Genomic DNA, 27,625 nt, shown 5'->3' with positions numbered 1-27,625 from the left:
TAACTGGAGATACAATTAATTATTCAAGTGTGATGTTATATAACAGAAAGGGAAATTCTGAAGCTCTAACAGAGTTGCAGGAAAGAGAAGAATCATCTAGGTACCATAAGAATAGAAAGGAAGTATTCGGATACAGGGAAGCCATTGAATGTGAATGCCAAGAGATAACAGATGAATCCAGAATTTTGAAGGTCAGGATTAAAATGAATGACACTAATGAAGAAAAGGCAATAATCTCAATTTTTCTTGCAGGGCAAAGACTATGTTTGCAAATAGGGAAAAGCTTGAATGTATGTGTTTATTTTTTTTTAAGATTTCTTTTGGAGATGGACTGAATAAAATAACATAAATGTAATAACTTATAAACCACCATTGTTAGTAATAGCACAATAGAAACACTTTATATTGTGTTCCCTGTACATGATATAAAGCATGAAACATTGTATCAGATGTGAATGCAAGTCTTCAAGGACCTACAAGGATAGATTGAATTTGAATAAGGCAAAGAATGCAGATCATTTATGTTAGCAAAAAAAATTCCTAATAATGACCCATATAAAGGGTCACCAAATTTGAGTTCATGAAAATGAGCTAGATTTTGGGAAAAAAACTATGTTGGGTATATGGGAGCTGTAATGTTGTCAATTGCAGAGCTCTTACTGCAGGATGCAAAATTAACTAAGCTGCTGTATTTTTCTTATATATCTGTATTTTCACAGTCATGAATCTCTCTCCCATAGACGAACTTCACCAGTGACTTAATGTGGATTGTATACTAGAACACACCTATTCTTGAAAGATGTGGGTAGTTTTGTTTTCTGTAATTCAAGGAATACCTAGTGGATCATCTTTAGAGTGCCAAGTAGATGCTTGCACCCATCCACTTATCCTTTCTCCTTTTTATTTTTAATATTTTTGTAAAGATTTATTTATTTATGCATACAAGAGCTGGGGCACAAGCCAGAGATGTGGGAGGTGAGGAGATTCACCAGAGGCAGAGTGGGGAACAGAACAGGCAGACTGACTGAAATACACTGCAGAGGGGAGCAACCGGCAAGACAGGAGAGGGCTGCTTTGCCATGTGGGCTGCTCCCTGGCGGGCCAGGGATCAAACGCATGCTGCAGAGACCACAGATTGCTTCATAGTGTGGTGCTTAACCCCTAAAGCCACCAGGGAGGCCTGTATCCTTTCTCCTTAACTTGGAATTGGATTTGCTTTGAGGTTAGAAAGCTCTCACAACCATCACTGGCTATTTCCTTTTAGAGGCATGATTTCCAATGAAACCCTGATATCTTAGAGGACAAAAAGTAAAAGATATAAGTAAACATAATCCTATATAAGTAAACATGTTCAAAAGAGTAGAAAACAGAAAAAATTTCAAGTTTATTCAATTACTCAAGGTGAACATTACAGTGATGAGATAGTCATTTTAACTAATTGAATTTTTATGACAATAACAGCAATGCATATTTATTATAAAGAACATGGAAAAGAGGAAAGACAAAAGACAAAAATGAACAACAAGAAAGAAGAGTTGTCATTAATATTTTGGTGTATTTAGTCTTTTTTAATTTTACTTACTTATATTTACAGTGAAAAATATATTTTACTGAAAATATATTTTAGGAGTAGTGTGCAGTAAATGGCATGTAAGAAGAATTGGGAATACCAAACTTCAAGTAGTGAAAATTGTATGGTATCATTCATTTTTCAAATTTCTTTTTGTAAATTTAATATTTCCTTTTGTAAATTTAATAATTTCATTCTTTAAAGAATATTTGGTAGTCATAGTAAAATGTAGAAAATTGAAGATATAAGAAAAAAGATTGGTAAAAAATCTTCTGCACTTTGTTTCATAGGCTCTAAGGAATAACTTTGTAATTTATATTAAAATGATTTCCACTCTCAGCTGCCAAGGAAACTAGGTACAAGTTTGTAGAGCCAAGTATCAGAAAAGTGTTAGATTCTCTGTTAGAAAAATGGTGACATGTTTCAAAATGTTGAGCTGTCAATATCCAAAGGAAAAAAGGTCTTCAAAGTTATGCTTAACAAATAGCTAAATTGTTAGTACTCTAGATTCATTTTAAGGAATTATATGACTATTAATTATGTTGCAGATAATGCTGGCATTGACTTGCTCAAACAAAAAGTTATTTTAACTCCAATGTTATTGTTTCGAAAATGAATGACTATGTTCTCCCATTATGCACTCCTTACATTTACTCTTTAAATATATCAGAGATGTTATATTAAATAACAAAAAAATTCATTCTAAATCCAACATAATGACTGTTTTAAAACCTTGATTATGTTCTCTGATCATGTACTCTTTAAGGAAATCAGAAAAATTATATTATACAATTTTGATATATAATTAAAATATGCATGTATAGTAACAGCTTCCTATTCTTTATATTTGCTGACAGCATTGAACATTTTAGTTCTTGGGAAATAGATACTTTAAAAAACCAGTAATAATATTTATTAGCTTTAGTGAAGGACAGTATGAAAATCTCAGAGGACAAGAAAATACAAATACAATTAGAACTAAAACATATATACACAATGGACAAATAAAGTATTTAATGTAAATTAGAAAAACCCTAGTGATATATATGTGTGTGTATACATATATACATACAAACATATATATGTGTGTGTGTGTATATGTATATATATATGTCTTTATCCTGTGAGGATCAGTATTATGAAGAATGCAAGCTTTTTTCTAAATCTTATTTAATTCTTTTCTAAACAAGTATTTTTTTCTGTCATTTTGGCTTCAGAAATCATCTTTCATCCTTGAAGTTAGAGTCATAAATTTTGGGACGAATTCTAAATCCCCTCAACACTGACATCTATTGAGTCTTCTTATTTGAGAAATGAACTTGCAGCTTGGAAATGTAATAGCTAAAATAAATGAGTCTTAAAAGCCTTTAACAGGCTGGTGGAAATTTGGCTTTCCTCAGTGTAGAAATGCCATTCTAATGATGAAGATCAAACAAGGACTATGGAAAAAATACATAGTTTTTTTCTAATACTTTCTAAGACTTCATCGTTTGAAATCTTGGCTATTGCTGACTTTGCTCTTTGTAGCTTTTTTTATTATGTTGGATTTTTGACTTTCAATTTTTAAATTGTTACTTATCTATATTTTATTAGAGGAAACAATTTTAAAATGAATCTGTATAATTTTTTTTATTTTTTAAAGATTTATTTTTCTTTATTTATGCATACAAGAACAGTGGTCTAGGCCAGAGGTGTGGGGGGTGAGAGGATTCACCAGAGACAGAGTGGGGAGCAGAACAGGCAGATCTACTGAGATATGCTGCTGAGGGGAGCTGGGGCCGAGACAGGAGAGGTCTGCTGTGCCATGTGGATCAGCAACCTGGCAGGGATGGAACTCATGCTGCAATGGCTGGTAATAGCTTGACAGCATGAGACTTTAACTCTTGCTCCACCAGGGAAGCCCTGAATCTGCACTTTTAAAAGGAATCAGAGTTTTCTGAGTTTTCATTCAATTATATGAATGTTTTTCTTGGGTGTATATCTTCTCAGATCATTTCTTCTGCAAGGGTCCTTCTGAACTTCACATTGATCTATGGATCCAAAGTATATGAAAGTATTTTGAAAAGATGGTGTGATACAAAGTATTAATGTAATCATATTCATGTGTAAGGGATAGATGGAAGAGAATTAAACATTTAATGAGACAGTGGGGTTTATGTTGATGGCCACCAGTTGAAGGCAGGTTTAACCAAAATTTCCAGAATTGCATCTGGTATCTCAGATCGGTGGAGCATAGTTTAAAATCAGAGGTTCCATATCTGTTTTATATGTGTTCTTGTGTCTACAGAACAGTCACAAAAGCATCATTTCTTATAAAAACATGCAAAGGGATTCTCCCAAGTTGATACAGTCAGTGGTTTTTAACTGATGGCAAACACACACAAAACACACACAATTTCCACATGTATATATCGGCTTCCTTATTTGGACCTGGATTGAACCAAAAGAACACACACACATATCTGCTTGCTCTCACAATCTTTCATATCTAAATCATACCATTAACAGTTTATATGCCTTTATATTATTAATGGTAGTATACAGGGTACTTATTATCTAGCAGCACTCCTGTTGCATAATATATAGATTATGATACACAACTTTATGCAATAGAAAAATTCCCTTATCAAGCAGTTATATATGTATTTTTTTTTTTTTTTGGTCAATGCCTGACTCTTCCAAGATGTAGTCAGTCTTACAAGGTCTTGTTAGATTTTTTTTTTAATAATAAATTTTATTTTTATATTCCCCATACAATTGCAACCCCCCCATTTTGACCCCAATCCCTCCCTTTCCGCCCCCCACCCCCCAAAAAGTGTCTCTAGTTCATAGTTTTTCATTGATTTTGATTTTCACTTTCTTATAGTTATTCATTTGATGCCTCACCTCCACTTGAAGAATAGGTCTATCTAGAACGGGGCCCATCTTCCACTGAAGATTAGTATTCCTCTCTTCCAAAGTTATCTTTAGTTATCTCTGCCTGTGTTTTACTGTTACTTACATAATTATACATTTACTTAGATTAAAGCTAAGTAGAATTATAATTTCAGGATAATGTTTTATCATTAAATATGTTACAGTAATAATCTTTTGTTTGAGATGCCAACACTCCTGATAAAAAATATAAGATTTCTTTGTACTATTCTGCCCTTAGAATATATTACAAAGGGCCTCCCTGGTGGCCTTGGGGTTAGTCTCAGCACTGTCACCACAGTCCCCCACCAAGGAGCCAACCCACATATGGTGCAGCAGACCTCTCCTGTCTTACCCACTGCTCCCCTCAGCAGTGTATTTCAGTAGATCTGCCTGTTCCTCTCCCCTCTCTGTCTCTGGTGAATCCTTTCATCCCCCTATCTCTCTGACCTACACCCCAGTTCTTCTAAGCAAACAAACAAAAAATTACAGTTGGTATGCAATCAAAAGCTAATATTTAAATTAAATAATTTGTACTTTTTTTGTGGTTCTGTTATTAATTTGACAAGTTATTTTGTTGCTTTTGTATCCAAGTTTGCCTTTTCTTATCCTTATTAATTTGATTTTTATTTTCAAAACACAAAAGAATGATTTTTTTTAATAAATCAAATAAAGAGTTGTCAATATTTTCCAGTTTATAAGGCCAAGATTTAAATAAGCATTTAAGTTTTATTTTTATCTAATATATAAAATGTTTTTGGTTTGAAAGTCAAATTATTAAAAAATATGTACTAAAAAATATTGCTCCCCATTCTAGGCTCTGCATTGAGTTCCTGTCTACTCTACATTGTTAACCACTTTCATATTTTTCTGTTTTTTTCTTTTGTAGAAACTTAATATTTTGATCAAATTTAATTCTTATAAATCTAGAATGATTTAAATTTAATTATTAGTTTTACATATTCTATTCAGTTTGATAAGTTTTGTTATTTATGCACCCATCAGGCTATCAAGACATTCAGTATAATGAATAAAAATTTATCACACTCAAAGCCTCTTGCACTTTTTCATAATTTTCCCTATAGCTCCTCTCTTCCCCAAACACCTATCCTTTAGCATCACTAACTTTTCTGAAATTATTGTTTGTATTTTTTAGAATTTTATGTAGATAAAGTAACAAATTATGTACTCTTGTTTTTTCTGATTTTTCTCCCAGATAATTATTATTCACCCATGTTATTGCTTATATCAATTATTAGCTTATTACAGGGTAATATTCCAACATACAGATATAGTATGGCTAAATTACCCACCCATATGTTGATGAGAATTTGGGAATATTACATTCATGACATCTTATACATAAAGAACTTATGAATATTTGTTTACAATTCTTTGTATTTATCTATGCTTTCATTTCTCAGAAGTAAGAAGCTTGGAGTTAATGGTAGATGCATGTTTAACTTTATATTAGCTGCTAAAATATTTACAAAATAAATATTGTACCATTTTAATAATTATTATGTTTTAAAGATTTATTTATTTATACAAGAGCTGGGGTATAGACCAGAGGTGTGGGAGGGTGAGAGAATTCACCAGAGACAGAGCAGGGAGCAGACCAACCAAAGACACTGCTGAGGGGAGCAGCGGGCTCCCCACACAATGTGGGAATCTTCCTGGCCGCCGGGAATCGAACCCGCGCTGCAGGGGCTGTGGACAGCTTCACAGCGCAGAGCTCAACCTGCTGCGCCACCAGGGAGGCCCTGTACCATTTTATATCCATATCAGAAGTGTAAGGAATCCCAGTTCATTCAAATCCTTGTCAACACTTATTATCTCTATTATGTTGTCTTTTTAGTATTACTCATTCTAGTAATTTTGTGCTACTATCCAATGTGTTTTAATTTAGTATCTCCCAAATGACTAATAGTGTTGATTATCTTCTCATGGTCTCATCTGTCATCAATCTGTCTTCTTGCTGAAGTGTTTGAGCAAACATTTTGCACAAATTTATATTTGACATTGCTTAAAATTGAGATTTGAGAAGTTTTTATATATTTTGATGTTTCTTTGTCATATACACAATAGAAAAAAATTGGCTCCTGTTCTGTGGCTTCCATCTTCATACTAATAAAAGTGTCTTTCAAAGAACATAAATTTTAATTTTGATGAACCCCTTGATATTTTTTCTCCAATGAATTTTGTTCCTGATATTTTATCTTTGAAATCTCTGCCTAATACGAAACACAATTTTTCTATACTTTCTTTTTGAAATTTTGTTGTTTGTGATACACATTTGGACTGGATTTATTTTTAGTTAATTTTGGTATCATGAATGAGGTTTCTGTTTTTTTTTTTTCTCTTTTGCATATGGATAGCCAATTATTCCAGCATGGTTAGTCAAAAAAGATTATACATGCTGTATTGATTTATCAAAAATGTGTTGTCCTTATTTGTGTAGGTCTTTGTCTGCACTCTACTTTCATAAATCTAATATTTAATTGGCTGTCTTTCCATCAATATTTTACTCTTTTGATTCAGGGTAGGTTTTTGTAAGTCTCAAAAATATGAATTCTCCATTTTTTTCTTCTTTTTGAGAGTAATTTGGATGGCTTCTATCCTTTGCCATTCCATTAAGTTTTAGAGTGAACTTAGCAATATCTGTAAAAAAAACTTCTGAATTTCTAATTAATTAGCATCACATTTGATGGCTAATAGTGTTTATTATCTTCTCATGGTCTCATCTGTCTTCTTGCTGAAGTGTTTGAACAAACATTTTGCACAAATTTATATTTACATCTTATATTTAAGATGTTATAATTAGCATCTTATTCTGTTCCATGAACGTAGTATAGTTTCCCACTTATATCTCTTCATTAATTGATTTTAGTAATGTTGATATATATATGTATATGTAATGCTAATATAATTAGAATATAATTCTGTGTATGTCATTAGTTTGACTAGGATTTGTCAATTGTATTGATCTTTCCAAAGAACAAGCTTTTAGCTTATTTTTTTCCTTTTTTTACTATTTTTAGAAATGAGGTTACCTTTTCCTATTTCACAAGTCTCATAATTATTTTCCAATGTCTAGTGTGTGTACAAGGATCATAGAGGTTTCTAGAGAGTGATATATATTAACTGGAAACAGTTCACCTCTTCCCCTCTTAGACTGATAGGAGTAAGAAATAATCACCTCTATTGACTAATAATACTATTTGAGTTTCAGTTTTTGTGTACCTCCAGGGTTTATTCCTAGGTTCCTTTATGTATGCTTTAGGAGACTGCTTGTCTCCTCAAACTCTTTACTGAGGTAGGTTTGTGTACCTTAGGAGAAATTCAGCTTACCTCTTTCATTTCTTATCTCATAGATTCAAATTTTGGAAAATATGTAGATGTGATGTGATGTGTCTGTGATGTGATGTGATGTGTCTGGGGGTTCACAAGATTCCAATAGCACTATCCCAACCACATGTAACTTCTGAAGTGTATGATGGCTTTTCCATCCTCAAGGGATCTTCTACTAAAAGTTCTTTGTTGAAATTTAACCTTGATGTGTACTTCAAGGAGCCTCCCTGGTAGTGCAAGGGGTTAAGACACTATCCGCAGCCACTGCAGCACAAGTTCGAACCCCGGCTGGCCAGGGAGCACCCCACACAGCGCAGCAGATCTCTCCTGACTCACCCACTGCTCCCATCAGCAGTGTGTTTCATTCAGTCTGCCTGTTCTGCTCCCCACTCTGTCTCTGGTGAATTCTCTGCCCCCTGCCCCGTACATCTCTGGCCTGTACCCCAGTTCTTGTATGCATAAGTAAATAAATCCTTTAAAAAAATAAGTGTATTTCAAGTTACTAAATTCCTAAAGAACTTTTTTCTCTGAGGTACTTATTTTGTGGTAACTGGTTGTGCTTGAGATCCTAAACATCCATAACTGAGTCACATAACACAGTATCAACGTCCAAAGCTTTTTTGGTTTCTTTTTAACTTTACAGTGTTTCTTTCCTTATATTAAACCCATGTTCTCAGCTTGAATCCAAGATTAACACTCGCCAAGTAAGGAAACTTTTGTCTACTGATGGAAAAGTTTTGTTTTGAATGTCTCTGTCTTCTACAATCTTTTGTCCATTTAATCTTCATTACATCCCTATCTCTTTGATGGTTTTAAAGTATGGCTTTGTAATTTTCTTAAGGTATTCCAGTTGTCACTGGGAGAATTGTTCTGCTATACCTGCTATATCCCACATGTAAGCAGAAATACACCCACTAGTTAATTTAACAAAAGGGATTTAATATCAATTAAAAAGGTGTAGGAAGACCAAAATATCAATAAGAAAGAACTAAGGTAACACCCAGGGAATAGCTGTAGGGCACAGCTGAACCTGTTTCAATGAATATAAAGGAAATGTTTTTTCAGGAACTTAGAGCATGATAAAAGGTACCTTAGGGTTGAGGTCAAGTTCTCTGAAAATAGAGGCTGCCCAACTGGCACTGGCACTTCATAGAGTGCACAGAGAGAAAAGATCTGCAAGCTTTCTAGCACACTAAATTCTGCTGGGAGGAAGTACTCATAATATGGTAAGGCTCACAGAAGCTGAAAATGAATAGGAAAGAATTAAAATTGCCTTTCTCATCTTGTCTTCCAGTCTCTTACTGGCAGGTACACAAGAGGAAAAAGGCAAAATCTAATTTACATTGTTCCAGTCCCATCACAAGGTAGAGACCTGAGGATAGATTTGAGCTAAAAGACAATGACTTAATAACTTTATCCAATTCCTTTGAATTATTACTATTATTATTCACTGTTTAAAGTAATAAAGCACATAGTTTTTCTGCTCAGGCTTCAGTGAAATAGATCTTCCTAAGTCACACTTGTTATTTCAGGAACTCCATTAATCTATTCTAGTGCCACTTGTTAAATTATACCTATGACTATTTTTTACAACATTTATCTTGTTGTTTATTTGTTTATCTTCCTTCTAACTTAAAACAGATGAAAAATGTGGCTCCATGCCATTAAATTTGGAAGCTTATGCTGTGTTTTCTGGGTATTAATTTTCCCTCTGGCAAGCAAACACATACTTTCAAGCTTTTACCTATTTGCAAATACCACAAAGTATAAAATCGAAGGAAAAACACAGACTCTGCCCTGGAAGAAAAATTGAGATTGTCGCCTTTTCTTCATTAGTGTCCATATTAATCCTGACCTTCAAAATTCTGGATTCATCTGCTATACCTTGGCATTCACACTCAATGGGCTTCCCTGTATTTGAATACTGCCTTTCCATTCTTAGGGTACCTAGATGATTCTGCTTTTTCCTGCAACTCTGTTGGAGCTTCACAATTTCCCTTTCTGTTTTTTGCAACCTTCTGTATAATCACTTTCCATGGCTCTCCTGCCTCCACTCACTCCTGTGTAGCCCTAGTGGGAAAGACCCATTTGCTTCCCACATTATCTGTCAGGTGTTTTATTGCATGCCTTGCACTCTAAGGTAGCTATTTTCATGTAAGACTTTCTTTCCCACTCACTCCTATTGTTAATATATCTTTCATCTTGTGGAAAAGCAGAAGGAAAGGGACATTTAAATCACCAAAATGCTGCTGATGTAAATAAAATAAATGATCATTCTTTCCCTAGTCAAAAATAGATCTCTTTCTGTTTTCATGGAAAAGAAGACACATAACCTTTCTCAGACATTGGGTATAGGAGTCCTTAATGGTTAAATTAAAACCACAGCATGAAACATTTTAATTTATGCATAGTTTTGTAGTCATTTATTTACAATGACTCTAGTATTTTTCCATTTTACTTACCAAACTATGGCTTGTCCTTTTCTTTAATTTACAACAGAAACTTAACAGGAAGATAGGATTTAAGACAACATGGAGAGTAATGTGCCCATGGGCATGTGTTTGTGGTGTGCTATTTGTATGAATTGCAATAGAGCATGTGTTTTATTCATATAAACTATTACATTTGCTTTGTGTTCATTTTCAGTTTGTTCTATGCTATATACATAGTCTACAGGGTATTATTAGGCTACAAAAGCTTACTAGATGCATTAACTTACTGAATCTTACAATGTGCAGTGTTGTGCTGTTCTTGATATTTTAAAGTACTATTATGCAGCAGGCACTGATTATAGATCATGACCCAAGCAGGAAGAGTGCTAAATAACTCAGTGAACAGAAGGCTCTGATTTAGATTTTAATTTTGAAATCATTTATCTTTTTTCTATTCACTCAGAATACCTTAAGCCACATAGTAAAACCACCTTTCACTTTTCTGACTTGAATTACATTTGTTTACTCACTTTCCCCTCTATCCTTTTGTAAGCATTTGTTAATATTTTAATTCCACCAATGTTTAATCAATTCTCTTATACATACTCAGTATTTATTGTTGACTTTAGTTGCAATAAGACAAGAAGATATGATGGGATTATTTAGTATTCTTTCATATTTTTCTATTCTTATGCATGGATTATAGAGTGCTTATACATTAGGAAGTATCTATGACCACAAAATTGTTTGCTACTTTGGGATATCTTGGTAAGTTAAGTATTTTTAAAATGCTTCTACTGAAAGGCACATTTTTAATTTTTAAGTTTTCCATTCTGTAGCTTAGCCTGACTAAAATGCTCAAATTAGGAAAAGCATTTGCTTAAACTGACAAACTGCTGAACTTACAATTAAAGAGTTCATCTAACCAGTTCAATTAATAATTAATAGCACACTATTAAATAGTGCATATAGTGGTCAGGTACTGTTTTAAGCACATTAAATAAAGGAAGTCATGGAATCCCTATGTGGTAGGTATAATTATTATCCACATTTTATAGCTGGAAAAAAATAGTTTTTCTGGTGGTAAATTTTAACTTAGAAGTCTGGTATAAGAGTCCATGCTATTAATCACTACATGACTTGCCTTCTCTTAATCAAAGTTATTTTGCTTATAGCTACAGAATGTCTACACTGACATAAATAAAAGCATTCCTATTTATACTGAGCATTTTAAGTAATTTTCAACTCACCTCCATTTTCAAAGATTTCAAGTGTGGAAATGGAGCAACAGAGTTTTAAGAGGGAAAAGGCATCAGAGAACTAGAAGCTATTGAGCTTCCTCTGCCCTGGGTGTCTTCTATTGGGTCCTATGCCCTTAGCAATAATAACTGAGTGAGAGATTTATGATAGAAATTTTGAAAAGAACAGTCTCTTTGGTCCCAGCAGTCACTAGCCTGGGAATTCAGGTTTCCAAATATTTTGCTTTAACTCTCACCTTGCAAAAATACCAATTCTGAATATTAACAAGTCTCTATGAAGAACATAAACTAGAGCATTAGAAACAAAAAAGGAGAGAGAAGTAAGCATATTTATATCCTACAATGAATTCCTGCAGATTTTTAAATGTTTCTATAATTTCCTTTTGTGTAGTAATAAAAACAAATTAGACTCATGTTGTTTTTATTGATGTAGGGCTTAATGGAACTGCCACTTTTCAATAGGGTTTCACATAGGTGTCCAATTAACTATTCACTTAGACAGGAGGTTACTGCACAAGTGTATGTCATCTTACCCGAAACCATTTGTTTAACGTTTCCTGCCATGTGATACCACTTATCTCTTACCAGCAGCAAAGCAAACAAGTCACAATGACCAAAGCAACCCTTTATATGCTCTTAATAAATGCTACTCTCATGACTCTTAGTTTTAGATATAACACTTCGAAATAATTACTGTCCTGCACAGTAATTGCATGTATATACATGCACACATTCATCTATATAGATGTGGGTCAATTATATATATATTTTTCATAACAGTGATATAGAAAAAGAAAAGATTTTAAAGACTTATATGGAAATTCCCTTATTATTTCAGATGAAAACTGCATTGCTGCTAATGGGTAGACACATAATTGAGTAATTAGAATGTAATACATCATTAGCACACAATTATATGGCTTTGGAAAACATGAAGCTTAGTTACATTTCTTCCTTTCCTCTATGTTCTCTCTTGCATTTCTTAAATTTTTAGTGTAAAGTATAATATAGCAACATATGCCAATTAAATATGTACCTTTGCATTAAAAAATCACCAGATATTGAAATTGGCACTTATATATCTCTACCTATTTGTCATTGAAATCAAGATGATAAGAAAGAAGCATACCAAGATTTACAGATATAGATTTCATTATCATGTGATTAAACTTTAATTTTTGAAAGAAAAAGGATGTCTCTCTATTTGCATATATATGTGTATAGATAAATTCATAGGTATAGATGTTTTAACTTTTCAGAATCATACTATTAAGTTTGTGTTCATGAGAGAACCTAATATTTTCTGAAATACATAGTGTTTAACAATAAAGAAGCTATTTCATGTTGATTATCTATCCATAGCGTTTTATAACACAAAACAAAAACCACAAATTTTGGAAAATCTGGTTGAGTCCTGAGATTGGCGCCTGTGGTAGCAACTTAAAGAAACTCCAATTTGCAGTTGTTCAAGTGCAAGTATGAACTTATTGCTTCATTAGATACTTTAGACTCTATACATTTTAAAAGGAATTTATATCTATGTATTTTCACAGAACAAATGATTTTTGATATCATTAGACAAATAAAAAGATTCATGTCTATATTCAGAAATAAACTAAGCTGAGCTAGAGAAACCCCATTAGTTGAAAAGTACAGGTTGTTAATTCTTTTCTCTGTCAATAACAGCATCTAATATAATTATTGTTTTCGCACAGGAATATGTCAGCAATTATAATATCTATATTTCCTTAAACAAAAGCTATCTTTAGAAGGTTTGCTTTGGGTATTTAAAGACTTGTTTAAAATTTAATTACTATGTTTTAACCTTTATTTGAAATTAATTACTCTTCACAATAACATTTTAATTTGAGTTTTCTCAGAAATGGATAGACTAATATGTTCTTTCCTCAAAACTCTCAATTCAAAATTAAGCTTATTGAAATGTATTGTCAGTTCCTTATCTATACATCTATATCTATATATATCTATATTCACTCACGTTGATATGCTACAGATATCAACTAGAGCACAAAGCTAACTTTTAAAAATTCCTTTGCAACTGCTCATATGAAACCCTAGAGAATAGATGGTTATTTACGATGGAATAATTTTGAAACACACAATCATACCTTTCTTCTGATTGCTAAATTACACATTTTTGTTACAAAAATTTTTAATATTTTTAAATATATAGTTTTTAATTTCTTTCTTGACAAATATTTTGATATTTTGCAGATTTGCAGTGATGAAATGTCACAGAATTACACATGCATTGTCATTTATCTCATTTCACTAATTTTTTTTTAAATAATTAGAGGCTAATGTCACATATGTTTTTTATGGTCATTTTGAATTTATTTTTTGGACATTCTTGGATTATAAAATTTTCTTTTTAAGGCATTAATTTTTATTTAAATATATGAAGTACTTATACATTTTCAAAATCAAATAAAAAAAGAAATTTTCAAAATAGAATTATTTTTCCTGATTTTCACTGCCTACTTAAAGGTAATATTTTCATTTTCAGTATCAAAAGCAGAATGTGGTATATAATATTCACAGATCTCAAATACACAGTCCTATATAAATTTGCATGTGTATATTGTTTCTGCAGCACACATCAAGATATTCCTTTAGGTATCTTATGAGCTTTCAGATATAATTTAAGATAACTATTTTACAGATTTAAAATATGATCTGAGGATTTTCTAAAAATACTTTCTTGGCAACATGTAATAAAATGTTTAGATATTTGATGCACTTAAAAAAACATATGAAGTAGTTTTATGATGATTTTCTTTCCAATAGCTATAGCTTTAAAAACAACATATTCTTTCACCACTGTTTTGAAATATCCCTTTCATCATCTGTTAACCAAATAAGTTGTTATATCTGTTTTTTATCTTTTTCATCCTTTCTTTGCATACTCCTTAGTCATTCATATAATTTCTGTAACAGTAACTTTATATTAAATGTTAAATTATTTTTAATTTTGAAAATTACTTTTGTATTTTATCCATATATTACTATAGATTTTTAAATAAGCATTTTAAAGACATCTAAATTAACCATTCTTTGAAGAGATATATTTAAATAAGTTATTAAAAATTAATATTCACATTCACTCCCTTATCTTCACCAATATAAGTCTCCCAGATTTTAACTTTGTTTCAATTTTTCAAAGGCTATTTCTGTACAAATCTCCCCTCCTCATAAGAAACCACTGTTGTGAATGATTTGTATCAGTAAATGCATTATTTGCATAATGTTATGGTCTGAAATAAATACATGTATTCATCAACAAAATATGCAATTTTGTATAAAACTTAAAAAAGCCTGATTTATAATTTAGCTAATTGCTTTTTAAAAATAGTTTAAGTATGTCAGTTCTTACATGTGTAGCTCAATTCTTTTACTCCTGCATAGTATTTTCCATACCAATATGTCACAATGTACTTCTCCATTTTCTAATGGTGTGAATTTACTGTTTTTAGCTTTTAAGGTTTTCTTTTTTCTTATTTTTTAAATATTTATTTACTTACGCATATAAGAACTGGGGTGTAGGCCAGAGCTGTGGTGGGGGGTGAGAGGATTCAACAGAGAGAGTGGGGAACAGAACAGACAGATTAACCAAAGTATACTGCTGATGGGAGCAGTGGGCAAGTCAGGAGAGGTCTGCTGCTCCATGTGGGTAGCTCCCTGGCCAGCTGGGGCTCAAACTCATGCTGCAGTGGCTGCGGACATCTTCATAGGTTGCATCTTAACCCTTTGCGCCACCAAGGAGGCCCTTCTTTTTCTTTTCAAACATGTTTACTTAATAGGATTGTGTCAAATTGATTATTCTTTTAAAATATTATTAGTCTTGTTTTTTTTTATTAATTGTATTATTTTTAATGTGGTAGCAATGCTTTACAACATGGTATGTAATTTGGGGGTATAGGTTCACACCTGTTCAGATGTATGTTATAACACTATTTCACTACCAAAATGCTCAAAATTCTTCATCATATTCCATTGGGACCTCTCTTCTCCTTGCTTCTTTCCTCTTACTCTCTCCCTCTGGTAGTTTGAGTTCTACCGTGAAATTTCTAGGGTTTATTTAGGCTTAGTTTTTCTGCATCTTTGTTTTATTTCCTTTTATTCCACGAGTGAAATAATCCAGTATCTGTCTCCTTCTGACTTATTTCATTTAGACAACCTCCTCTAGTACTATTCATACATCACAAATGGCAAGAGTTCATTTTTAATAGCTAAGTAGTATTCCATTGTCTATATACACATATGTTGTTGGGTGCTTTGTTTCAATAACTTGGCTATTGTAAATAGTAGTTCAATGAACATAGGAATGCATGTATCTGTTCATATTATTTTTTCTTCATTTTGGGTATAGACACCTAGGAGTCAGATTGCTGGCATTTATGGTAGACTTTTTTTTTTTTTTGCGTGTTTTTAGAAACCTCATACTGTTTTCAGAAACCTCATACTGTTTTCAATAGTGGTTGAACCAATCTACATATCCATCAAGTGTACAATGATTCCATTTTCTCCATTCTCTCACCAACACTTGTTGAGATGGGTCATTCTCACAGAAGTGAGGTCATATCTCATTGTGGTTTTGATTTGCGTTTCCCTGATGACAAGCAATAATGAACATTTTTCATGTTCCTATGTATAAATTGTACAGATCTTTCACCTGTATATATTCTTTGGAAAACCATCTTTTTAGCTTTTCTGACCACTTTTATTAGGGCTTTTTTATTTTTGTTCAGTTGAATGAGATCCTTGTAGATTTTGGCTATTAGCGCCTTATTGGAAATATTATTTGCAAATATTTTCTCTAATTCAGTGAGGTGACATTTCATTTTTTGATAGTATTCCTCACTGTGATTTTTTTTTTTTTTATGCTTGATGTAGTCCCATTAGTTTACTTCTGCTTTTGTTTTCACTGCCATTGTAATCAAGCAGTCAAAGACATCAATGAAGTCAGTGTTGTGGAATATTTTCTCTATGTTTTCTTCTTACATACAAGTCTTTCATCTATTTTGAGTTAAGTTTTGATTATAGTGTGAGATAGTGGTCTTGTTTCATTCTTTTGTATATGGCCGTACAGTTTTCCCAGCACCATCTGTTGAAGATACTTTTTTCTCAATTTTATTCTCTCAGTTCCTTTGTCATAAATTAGCTGGCCATTTACTTGTGGATTTATTTCTGGGTTCTCCAGTTCTCTTACACTGTTCTATGAGTCTGATTTTTATTCCAATACCATACTACATTAATTATAGTAATTTGTAGTTATACTTGAATTCTGGGAGTGTGATACCTCATTTATTCTTTGTTGTTAGGATTACTTTTGCTATTTAGGGTTTTTTTTTTTTTAGTTTCATGCGAATTTTGGTATGCTTGTTCTTTTTTCTTTTAAGAATATCACTGAAACTGAATTACATTGGATCTGTATAAAAAATGTTTTTGGGCAATATGGCCTTTTTTTAACAATATTATCCATGAGCAAGGAATATCTTTCCATTTCTTTGTGTCATATATTAATGTTAATAATATCATAATGTTCATTGTACAGATCTTTTACCTGCTTTATTCCAAGTTATTTAATTATTTTTGGCTACTGCAACTGTAACTGGGATTGTATTTCTGATTTCTTTCTATTTTATCTTGTTTGCACACAGGAATGCAACAGATTTTTGTATATTGTTTATTTAGCCAAAAACTTTGCCATATTGATTTATTATTACTGAAAGATTTTTCAGTGCACCTGTAGTGCTAGGAAGGCCACAGAGCAGGTTATCTATGATCCAGCAGATGGGTAAAGGAGAGTCTTGGAGCCCTTAATGGCTTTCTCAGGCTTTTATTGAGCTTTACATGTAGTGCAGCAACCAGGTACACGGCAGGCAGTGGTGTGGAGGGGCCAGGATAGGCCTCCAACCCCTGGCACAATTCTTCACTCTGGGCTTCTCTGGCTTTTTCACCCCTTTTCCCTCCTGCCTCTCTCCCGCTTCTGCTTCTCTTGGTGACTGTCTCAATATGCCTCCCATGACCCACAGAAGTAAACAAGAGAGTTTGCAACAATGTAACAACTGCAGATGCCCCATCAGACAGGGCAATCTTAATGGTGGGAGGGCAGAAAAGCCTGAAAAACCATTTACCCTACAGCACTGCTTATAGAGTTTTCTACATATATCATCATGCCATCTACAAATAGTGATAATTTTACTTCTTTCTCTATTGATTTTTTTTTTTCTCGTGCCCCATTGCTCCAGCCAGGACTTGCAGTATTATGTGGAACAGTAGTGGTGAAAATAGACATCCTTGTCTTTTACCTAATCTTAGGGGTCAAAGATTTCAATTTTACACCATTGAATATGATGTTAATATGAGCCTGTTGTTAGCTACCGGTTAGCTATGGTTTTTATTATGTTTATAAATGTTCCTTTTAACTTTTTTTTGAGATTTTTAATGAAATGTATGCTGAATCTTATCAAATGCTTTCTCTGCATCTAGTGATATACATTGTACTGAAATCAATTAAATAAATATATAGTAGCTTTTTCACTTTGGGAGTGAGAATTTATAGGGTAGTTAAAAGTATAAGTTAAGGACCTCCCCTGGTGGTGCAGGCAGTTGAGCACCGCACTGTGAAGCTCTCCGCAGCCTCTGCAGCACTAGTTGAATCCTGTCTGGCGAGGGTCCCACATGGCGCAGCAGATCTCTCCTGTCTCGCCTGCTGCTCCCCTCAGCAGTGTATTTCAGTCAGTCTGCCTGTTCTGCTCCCTGCTCTGTTTCTGGTGAATCCTCTCACCCACCCGTGAATCTGGCCTATAACCCAGTTCTTGTATAAATAAATAAATAAATAAATCTTTAAAAAAAAACAAGTGTAAGTTAATGCCTGCACAAATAGGCTTGGCCCAAAGTGGGGCAGTTAAGGCCTGAAATCTTGCCCCAAGTCTAAACTATCTTCTAGCAAAGAACCAAAAGAAAGGAATTAGGCAGGTGCTAGAGAACTAAGACAGAAGGACAGACTCAAAACTCAAAATTTGCCACATAGCCCAATATGAAGTCAAATAAGGGCTACTAAGGACCAGAAGCAGCTTCCCCACATATCTCTCACTCACATGTCTCACTCATTCAAGGGTCTCTGTACCTCCCTGATTCATAGGCCTCTTCAAAATCCCCTCCTCCACCCTCCTTTCTTCCACTTTCATTTGTATATCCACCTGACTCCTTCCTGGGTGCCCCCATTCAGAAAGTACAGGTAATGGCATACTGATGCTGCATGCAAATGGGGGTGGGGAAAACGGTGCTTCCCCTTCAAAGAGATGTGTCTGTAAAAATGTTACTATATATTTTTATAATCTTAAATAACATTAATTCCAAGGGGATATTCTTGCACTATAAGCACAACTTCAAAACAAGTTCCCTAAAAATAACTCAGCTATTCAAAATAAATTACTTCAATTAATTCTTTCATGTGCAGGTTCTGGACTTTCCAGTGGATGTTAAAACTTAAATTATTTTTCATTGCTAGCCTGAATTGTGTGGTCTTTCACCCCGGTATTTGTAGCATATGGTAAAGGTCAGCAATCTATTTCTGTAAACTGCGAGGTGGTGAACATGTCAAGTTTTGCAGGCCATACAGTGTCTGTTACAAATATTTAAATCTGATATAGCAACTTAACAGCAGTCACAGATGTTATGCGAATGAAAGAGTGTTATTGTTTCCAATAAAACTTTTATAAAAAAGTAAGTCAGACCAATTATACCACACCAACTCCTGATACATAGAGCAAATGCATCTCTTAACTTACATATTAGGTTTTTTTAGGTCTATAGTACTATATTTTTAAAGACGCATACTGACAAGTAGATGAATTTTCAATGTATGATTTTGAAATATAAAGCCTTAAATTTGTTACAGAGAAAAGGCAGAGTCTAAGTACTAGTGAACTCAACACTATTTTATCATTCCTTCTAAAGAACTACTAACACTTTTCCACCACACTGCTCAACCACCTGCAGGTGGTAGCCCCTGGGCTCCACTCTGAAAGCAGCAAAGGCACCAGAGCATGCTGCCTGCAGGCAGTTCCTCCCACAGAGCAAGCCAGGCTTGAGTGCCAGAGCTCCTAATGCTCTAGCAGCAGCAGCGAGTTTCCTGCTGGCTACCCAGAGCCCGAACCCAGGGTAGCACCCAGGCTGCCCTGCAGTGTGTGGCTGGGCAGTGGTCTGGGCTTGATGGGCAGCCCCACCCTGACTGTGTTTGATCATCAGAGCCCCCCATTCGTTCCCAGGGCTCTGGTGCCTGACCCCAGAGTGCTATTTGCTGGCAGCACAGTGGCAGGAGTTGGGGGGGAATTTTACTGCCTACCACCAGTGGCCCCACTGGGGCTCTGGCTTTTGGCAGAGGCTGGCAGTGGTTCTTCTGACACACCACCCCAGGGCATGTAGCCCCCACTGGGCTGCAGAGGTAATGATGGAGGCTCAAAGTAGAAAATTTAGGAAGGAGACATCACAAGGTCAGAAGCAGGAGATGGGGGAATAAATGATTAACACAGTCATTAAACAAGGTTTGTTAAAAAGAAACCTACCTGGAGGTACAGACTGAGGTACAGACAGGGTGGGGATATGGAGATTGAGGGCCATTGTAAAAGAATCAGGGATCCTTTCAAATTGACCTAGTCAAACCAAATATAGAAAAATCATTAGGTGCCAACCCTAAAAGTAATTAATAACAAGTTAACAACTCTGCAAAGGAATTAAGACTATCAGTACAATTTCTGCCCTGGCAAGAGGCAGCAACACCTGCCTGCCTGTAACTATGGAGGCGGTTCTCTTCACCAACCTTCTCCCTTTGCAAAGCAGCAGAGGCTGCTCTCCTCCCATGACTGCCCACTGTGACTTTGCAGGCCTCTCTTTCAACGAACCTGTCCCTTTTGTTAGAGGGCAACCCCAATGTGAAATGAGTTGGCCTGACTCTGAGTCTTCACCCATGTGCTTAAAAGGGACTTATAATGTAACTCAACTGCAGGCACACACAAAAAGGTTAATAAAGGGTTTATTTACAAAAAGGGGAAATGAAGAAATGAATAATTTAGAGAGAATGAGAGAGGGAGAGATGAATTGATGAATGCATCCTACCAGTTCCGCTGAGCTGGAACCCCAAAAGCGTGCTGAAAGCTGGCAAAAAACCAAGGCCCCCCAAAGCCCACACGCCTGGTTATATAGCAAACCTGGCTTGTTAACTCCACCCTCAGTTCCCAGCAACCCTCCCTTTGGTGGCGTTGACATTATGGGATTTGTAGTCCTTGTTGTCTTGGCTCTCTTAGGTGGGGGTGGGGTCCAGAAAACCTATTTGTGGAGTGTGTGTTCAGGACATCCTTTCCCCCAACAATTTCAGGTGCAGCTCTTTCTGCCCACTTGTGTCTGTTTCAAGCGTCCTCTACTTTCCTTCCCCTTTTAAAATAAACTTGCCTTTTTTTATAACTAAACATCTCCGCCTTGTGGGTAACCCAAGGATAATTGTAGGGTAAATGATTCTGACACCCTCCTGCCATTATTGAAACAGGGTGGTCCCCAGGAAAGGGGGAGGTTCCCTGCCCCACCCAAGAGAGGGTGGAGCTGAGCAGGGAGAGGAGAAGCTGCAGAAGAGACTGAGGAAGGAAGCAGGATGGAGCCAGGAGACCTGGAGGAGGCGCATGGAGCCTAGAGACACGTGAAGAAACTGTGCTTGTCTTTTGGTCGTGGACTAGGTGACACAGATGTGGGTGAGACCCATGGGGAGGTGACAATGGCAGCCTTTATCTTGATGTTGATTTTGCTCTTTTCCTTCTGGGCTTGTCTGGTTGTTTCTGACCCTTTTCTGTGGGTCCCCACTGGAAGATGCTTTAGACTTGGGGCAGGCTTTGGGGCCTTGCTCTGGGCCAATCCCATTTGGATGGACTTTTACCCACGAGGGGACGGGTAACTCTGGATGCTTCATTTAGAGACTAGACTCTTTGCCTTACCTGTATTGTTTCCTCGTTTTATTAAAGTTCCTTCCCATTAAAGTCTCATGTGTTTTGTGTTGATGTGGCAGATGGTAGAACCCATTTAGAATAGGCAGGTTTGCGGGGTTTGGGCTGCCCCTCTCCCTGTCCTATAACATTAGGATTGTCCTGCCTGATGGGGCACCTGCATTTTGTTACATTTTTATAAGTTGTGTTGTTTACTTCTATGGGCAGTAGCTGCAATATTGAGATAGTAACCAAGAGAAGCAGAGGCAGGAGAAAGAAACCAAGAGTGAAGACTTGCCCGGGGCTTGGAAGCCCACTGGCGTCCTGCCCCATACCTGTTTGTCACACTACATGTAAAAACTCAATAAAAGCCTGAGAAAGCCACTGAGGGCTCCAGGACTCTCCTGCTCGGATCATAGAAAACCAGCTCTGTGCCCTGCTCTCAGAAACTTTAACAGGGTGGCACCCAGGAAAAGTGGAGGTTCTAGGTTCCTTGCCCCACCCAAGGGAGGGTGGAGCTGAGAGGGAGGAAAAGAAGCTGGAGAGGAGACTGAGGAAGGAAGGAAGCAGGATGCAGAGCCAGAAGGAGGCCTGAAGGAGGCAAGTGGAGCAGAGAGACACATGAAGAAACTGCACTTGCTTCTTGGTCCTGGACTGGTTGAAACAGATGTGGTGAGAGACCTGTGGGAAGGTTAACAATGGCAGTTTTTATCTTGATTTTGATTTAGCTCTTTTTGGTTGTTTCTGACCCTTTTCCATGGGTCCCTGCTGGAAGGTGCTTTAGACTTGTGGCAGGCTTTCGGGCCTTGCTCTGGGCCAATCTCATTTAGGTGGACTTTTACCCATGAGGGGATGGGTAATCTTGGGTGCTTGATTTAGAAACTATATTCTTTGTCTTTTCTGTTTTGTTCACTAATTGCATCAAAGTTCCCTCCCATTAAAGGTCTTTTATGTTTTGTGTTGATGCAGTGGGTGGCAGAACCTATTTAGAGCAGGCAGGTTTGGGGGTTCTGGGGTACCCCTCTCCCTGCCCTGTAACAAACCCAACACCTCTCCAAGCTGACATCATAAAGCACAAAAATCTTATCCTCTCTTTTCAGTGTTTTCTGAGAAATATTGATACTGTAATTTCAGGTTTTCAGGCCTAGTCTCCCAGCCAGGTGTGGGTCCCAGGCTGCAATGGTGGCAGCACTGAGTCCCAGCCACTATATCACCATTGGTTGGTGTCTCACGAAGCCGCAGCAGGAGCTTCACTGACACTCAGGCAAGCAAGCAAAAAGAGGCAGATTTGCTTAGAGAATGAAAAAGTTTTATTTTTTTTAAAGATTTATTTAATTATGCATATAAGAGTTGGGGTACAGGCCAGAGGTATGTGGGGTGAGAGGATTCACCAGAGACAGAGTGGGGAACAGAACAGGCAGACTGACTGAAATACACTGCAGAGGGGAGCAGCGGGTGAGACAGGAGGAGAGGTCTGCTGTGCAATGTGGGTAGCTCCCTAGCCGGGGATCGAACTCATTGCAGCAGAGGCTGCGGACAGCTTCACAGGCTTTCACAACCCCTTGTTCCACCAGGGAGTCCTGCAAAATAAAGTTTACTAAGGAAAAAGGAAACAAAGTGGGACTCCCAGGCCTTGGAACCAGGCCAGGGAGGGGCATAGAAGCCTAAGTGGAGTCCAGCCTCAGGGAATATTCCTTTCTTTCCCTAATTATTGTAAAGCTCCACCAGTCTCTGTGATTGGTTAGTTCTCAGTGGTTTCACTCACTGCCTAAATATCTCCATGCCCAGAATTAAGTCTCTGTGTCCCAGCCCTTATCTTAGCACACTTTTCTTTATCATCCTTTTTCCAGAATATCCTGTTGCCCCTAGACCTGGGGTGTTTGATTATTTCCCTTTGGAATTTGTTGCCCTTATCTCTGAAGACCTCCTTATTCCTCCGAGGCTTTTCCTATTTTATTCTGACCCTAAGGGCTCTCCGCTTGCCCTATGACTCAATATGATGTCAAGAGCATTATGATAAAGCTGTGTTTGCTTGGCAGTTTATTGAATATATTCACTAATGAATTTTCGAAATCATTTGTTTCAACTCATTAGGGTTTTATTAAGTTACTCAATTTTAACATTTTCTCAGAGGAATTACTAGGTAGTTGTTTACAAATGAAAAATGTAAACAAAACAAAACAACAGTCCCGTGAATTTATAAGGCACTTGGCTAGCCTGCTCTGAGCAGTTTGGATGTGGTTATGTAAGCAATATCACTAGTTTCTGAGGTTTTGAATTTTACTGTCTGCTGATTCACAGTTTTATGCAAATTGAACTATTTCTTCAAGTGGATTTAAAATGTAATGTTAGTTTACCTAAGCTGGATGTGGAAATATATAACTTCTTCATAAAATTTATGAAAATATAAAAATTCCCACTCTGAGTTTAGCACTATGTGGCTCAAGATAGAGGAGTCCAAAGGAGAATAATAAGAATCAGAGGTACTGAGCTCTAAAACTCTCAATTATAATTGAATAATTTGTCAAAATGTATCTGTAAAATAAGTTTCCAAGAGAATATGATAGAAGGAAACCAAAGGAGATACATTCATGGCACAGAATTGGTTGCTTATATAAACGCTGTCCTCTCCTTTTTCAAAATTTAAATAATCTAAGTTGTGTCCATTCAGAATACGCTAAAGGGAGGGGTAAAGTGTCTTCAGTTCAGACAATGAATCATGATTAGTCTAAGTAAAGTGTGCTAATCTCAAAAAAAAAAAAAAAACAAATTAATAGTACTTGGAAATAATCAGTTTTTTTCTTAACCCTGATATTCACTAAATAAGATATATTTTATCCTTTTAAATAAATAAATCAATATTTCTCTCTCACTCTCTCTCTCTCTCTCTAGATAGATATCTATCTGTCTCTCTATATATATCTCAACTGACTATAGCACTAAATTTTCACTATGTATCTTACAATATGGTTCCACCATGTCCGAAGAAGTAACAGTGTTTGGAGTAGTTTCAAAAGATCTTAGAATATAATTCAGATTTGTTTTCAAAATATGGGTAGCTAAACTAGTTTATAAAAAAATGTAATGAGCATATTAATGAGCAAATAAAAACCTGGGTCTAGAATTTGAACTCATAATTCCAAAATTTGCATTTTGAATGCTATGTTTAAAATAAAGTATATTCATTTTCGTTACTTCATGCATTTACATCAAGATTTTGACCTCATAGTTATACTTTATTTGGGAAATATATAAATTTTGACCAGTGGAATGGATAAGTGTCCCATTTTTCCTAAACATATGTTTTGGAGGGTTGAATACAGAGTGGTCTCTATATGGCCTATGATGCTTTGGAAAGGCTATGGGAACTTCTTAGCGTTTTTTCAATGAGACAGTCAAACTGACTCTTAGGATTATAGGAGACACAAAGACTATAATTGTTCTTGCAACAGAGGTACACATAGCCACAGACTTCACTGAAAATAATATCCTTCTTTGTTTTTTGAGACCTCCCTCAAACTCTCTAAGCTCTGTCATATGATCACCAGCATGCTGAATGAGTTAGACATGCCATTTGGCTCTTGATTTAGACCAATTACTTGCACTCTACAGAGGGCACAGATAGACAGCTGAATGTAAGGGGGGAGCCCCAGCCACACAATAAACAGAATGCGGCCTTAGTTAGGGGAACAGAGGGGCTTCTTAAAAGATGAAAACTGGTGTTGAATAGGAAGCTTAGAAAAATATGTAGCCATGATTTCTCTCTAGTGTTTTCTGCAGTTTCCATTGTGTTTTGTTTTCTGCATAACCAACTGACCTCTAAACCCTGTAAATAGCACAGAGAACTCTTCTCCCTCTTTTCTGGGTGAATGACTCTCATCCTTTCATCTTGAAAGGTCATGGGGTATATGTTGAAGAGGTACACCACCTCACTTTGAGTGTCTTTTCTGTTTGAAGTGATTTGTCTGTTTGCTTTATAAATGACGGCCTGTTCCCAAACAAATGGAAAATTAATTAATCATCAGTCTGTCTCTAAACCACAGATAAACATCTGAAGTCAAGCAAGACATACAATAGGATCAAAATACTCCAAAACATATATTTTAGTGATTCAATAATGTTGAAGGTTATTAACACATTTTACTGGAAAATGATGGAGTATATTACTATCCTGTATAATGATAGCGTGGAAAGAATGTCTATTAATTAAATAATAGGATACAATTATTATATTGATGAAAATCACATATGCCTGATTTTGTGTTTAAGATTATATAAGGTAGTATGTCTTAATCAAAATCTAGTATTTATCAAAGACTCAAATATAATACTATGTTTATGATAAAAGTACCTTATACAGAGATTATCTTTTGAAATACAGGTTTAATATAGAACTTCTTTCAACATAGAAGGTATCCTATGACTTTATATTTTACATCTTAACCTTTTTTAAAAACACAGCATTGACAAAGTATAGGTTATCTTGGGTTCTATATATAAAAAATGAAGAATGAGAAAGGATATGACAGAATTTTTAATTTAGCAATATTTTGGGTAATTCAATATGAATGACATTTTAATCATTTGAGTTATTTAATGTTTATAATTACTAAACTATAATTTATACTTGTTAAGATCACATGCAATACTTTTAGAGAGTATCTTTCTTAAAGACATTATAAAGATATACATTAAGTGTATATTTGTGTGTATACACACACACATATATGTGTTTAGCTATATACATATATACATTTGAGGATATCAGATATTAATGATTAATTGATTTTTGACTGATTGGTAAGAAGACCAGATAAGTCATTATTCATATCATTGAGACTTAGTAGAAATTGGGACAGATTCATATGGACAAACATCGTTCCCAAAGTAAAAATCTGGTCATTAGTATGGGCACTAACCAGTATGACTGGTGTCCTTTCAAAAAGGAAATTTTAGACACAGAGACAGACAGGCACAGAGGGAAGACAATGTAAAGGCACGCTAGGAGTAGATGGCCATTTGACTGGACTAAAGCATCTGCACACAGAATGTCAAATATTGCAGACAATTTACCAGAAACTAGGAAGAGACAAGGAAGGATTCTTCTAATTTCAGAGGAAGCATGTTCCTGCTGACACCTTCATTTTGTTATTCAAGAGCTGTCATTCAATAAATTACTTTTGTCTGAGAAATGTGAGTTCTTTGGGATTTGGCTGTGGAATCCTAGGATTTCCTTATATATCAATTCCTTATCAGAAAAATGGTTTGGAAGTACTATCTACCATTTCATAGGTTCCCTTTTACTGTGTTGATCATTTCCATTGCTATGTAAGAGCATTTTAGTTTGACATAATCCAATTTGTCTTTTTCTTTTTTAGGTGCCTGTGCTTTTTGTTATATATTAAGAAATAATCTCAAAGACTAATGTTATTGTATTTATCTTCAATGATTTCTTCTAGGAGTTTTGAGTTCCAGCTCCTACATTTAAGTGTTTAATTCCTTTTGTACTGACTTTAGCTTATGGTGTAAGATAAGGGTTCATTTTTACTAAAACTATTTGTTGAAGAACCTATCTTTTCCCCATATACAAATTCTTGAAATCCTATTCTAAGATTATTTGATTATATATGTATATTATTTTCTTGATTATTTTTGTTTCATTATACTGTATGTTTTAATTATGCCAGTAATATACTGTTTTGATTACTGTGGCTTTGTGAAATAATCTTAAGATGTATTATGACATCTCCAGCTTTGCTTTTAGCCCCTCAAGATTGTTTTGGCTATTTGGTGACATTTATGGTGTCCTGTTTTAACATATGATTTGTTTTAACATATTCATGCAAAATACTGCATTGTGATTTTATATGGGTTGCATTGAATATTTAGATTGTGTAGGCAGTATGGATATTTTAGAAATATAAAGTCTTCAATTTATGAACATGGGAAATCCATCCATTTATTCTCATCTTTAATTTTGATCATCAGTGTTTTAAGGTTTTTAGTGTATGTCTCCCCTTTTTAAAGTTATTCAAAAGCATTTTATTCACAGTATTGCTCTTGCAAATGGAATTATTTTCTTAGTTTCCATTTTGGAATTCA

Source organism: Talpa europaea (genome assembly GCF_964194135.1).
Source record: "Talpa europaea genome assembly, chromosome: 2".
NCBI lineage: Eukaryota > Metazoa > Chordata > Mammalia > Eulipotyphla > Talpidae > Talpa > Talpa europaea.
Note: the sequence above shows the minus strand (reverse complement) of the source record.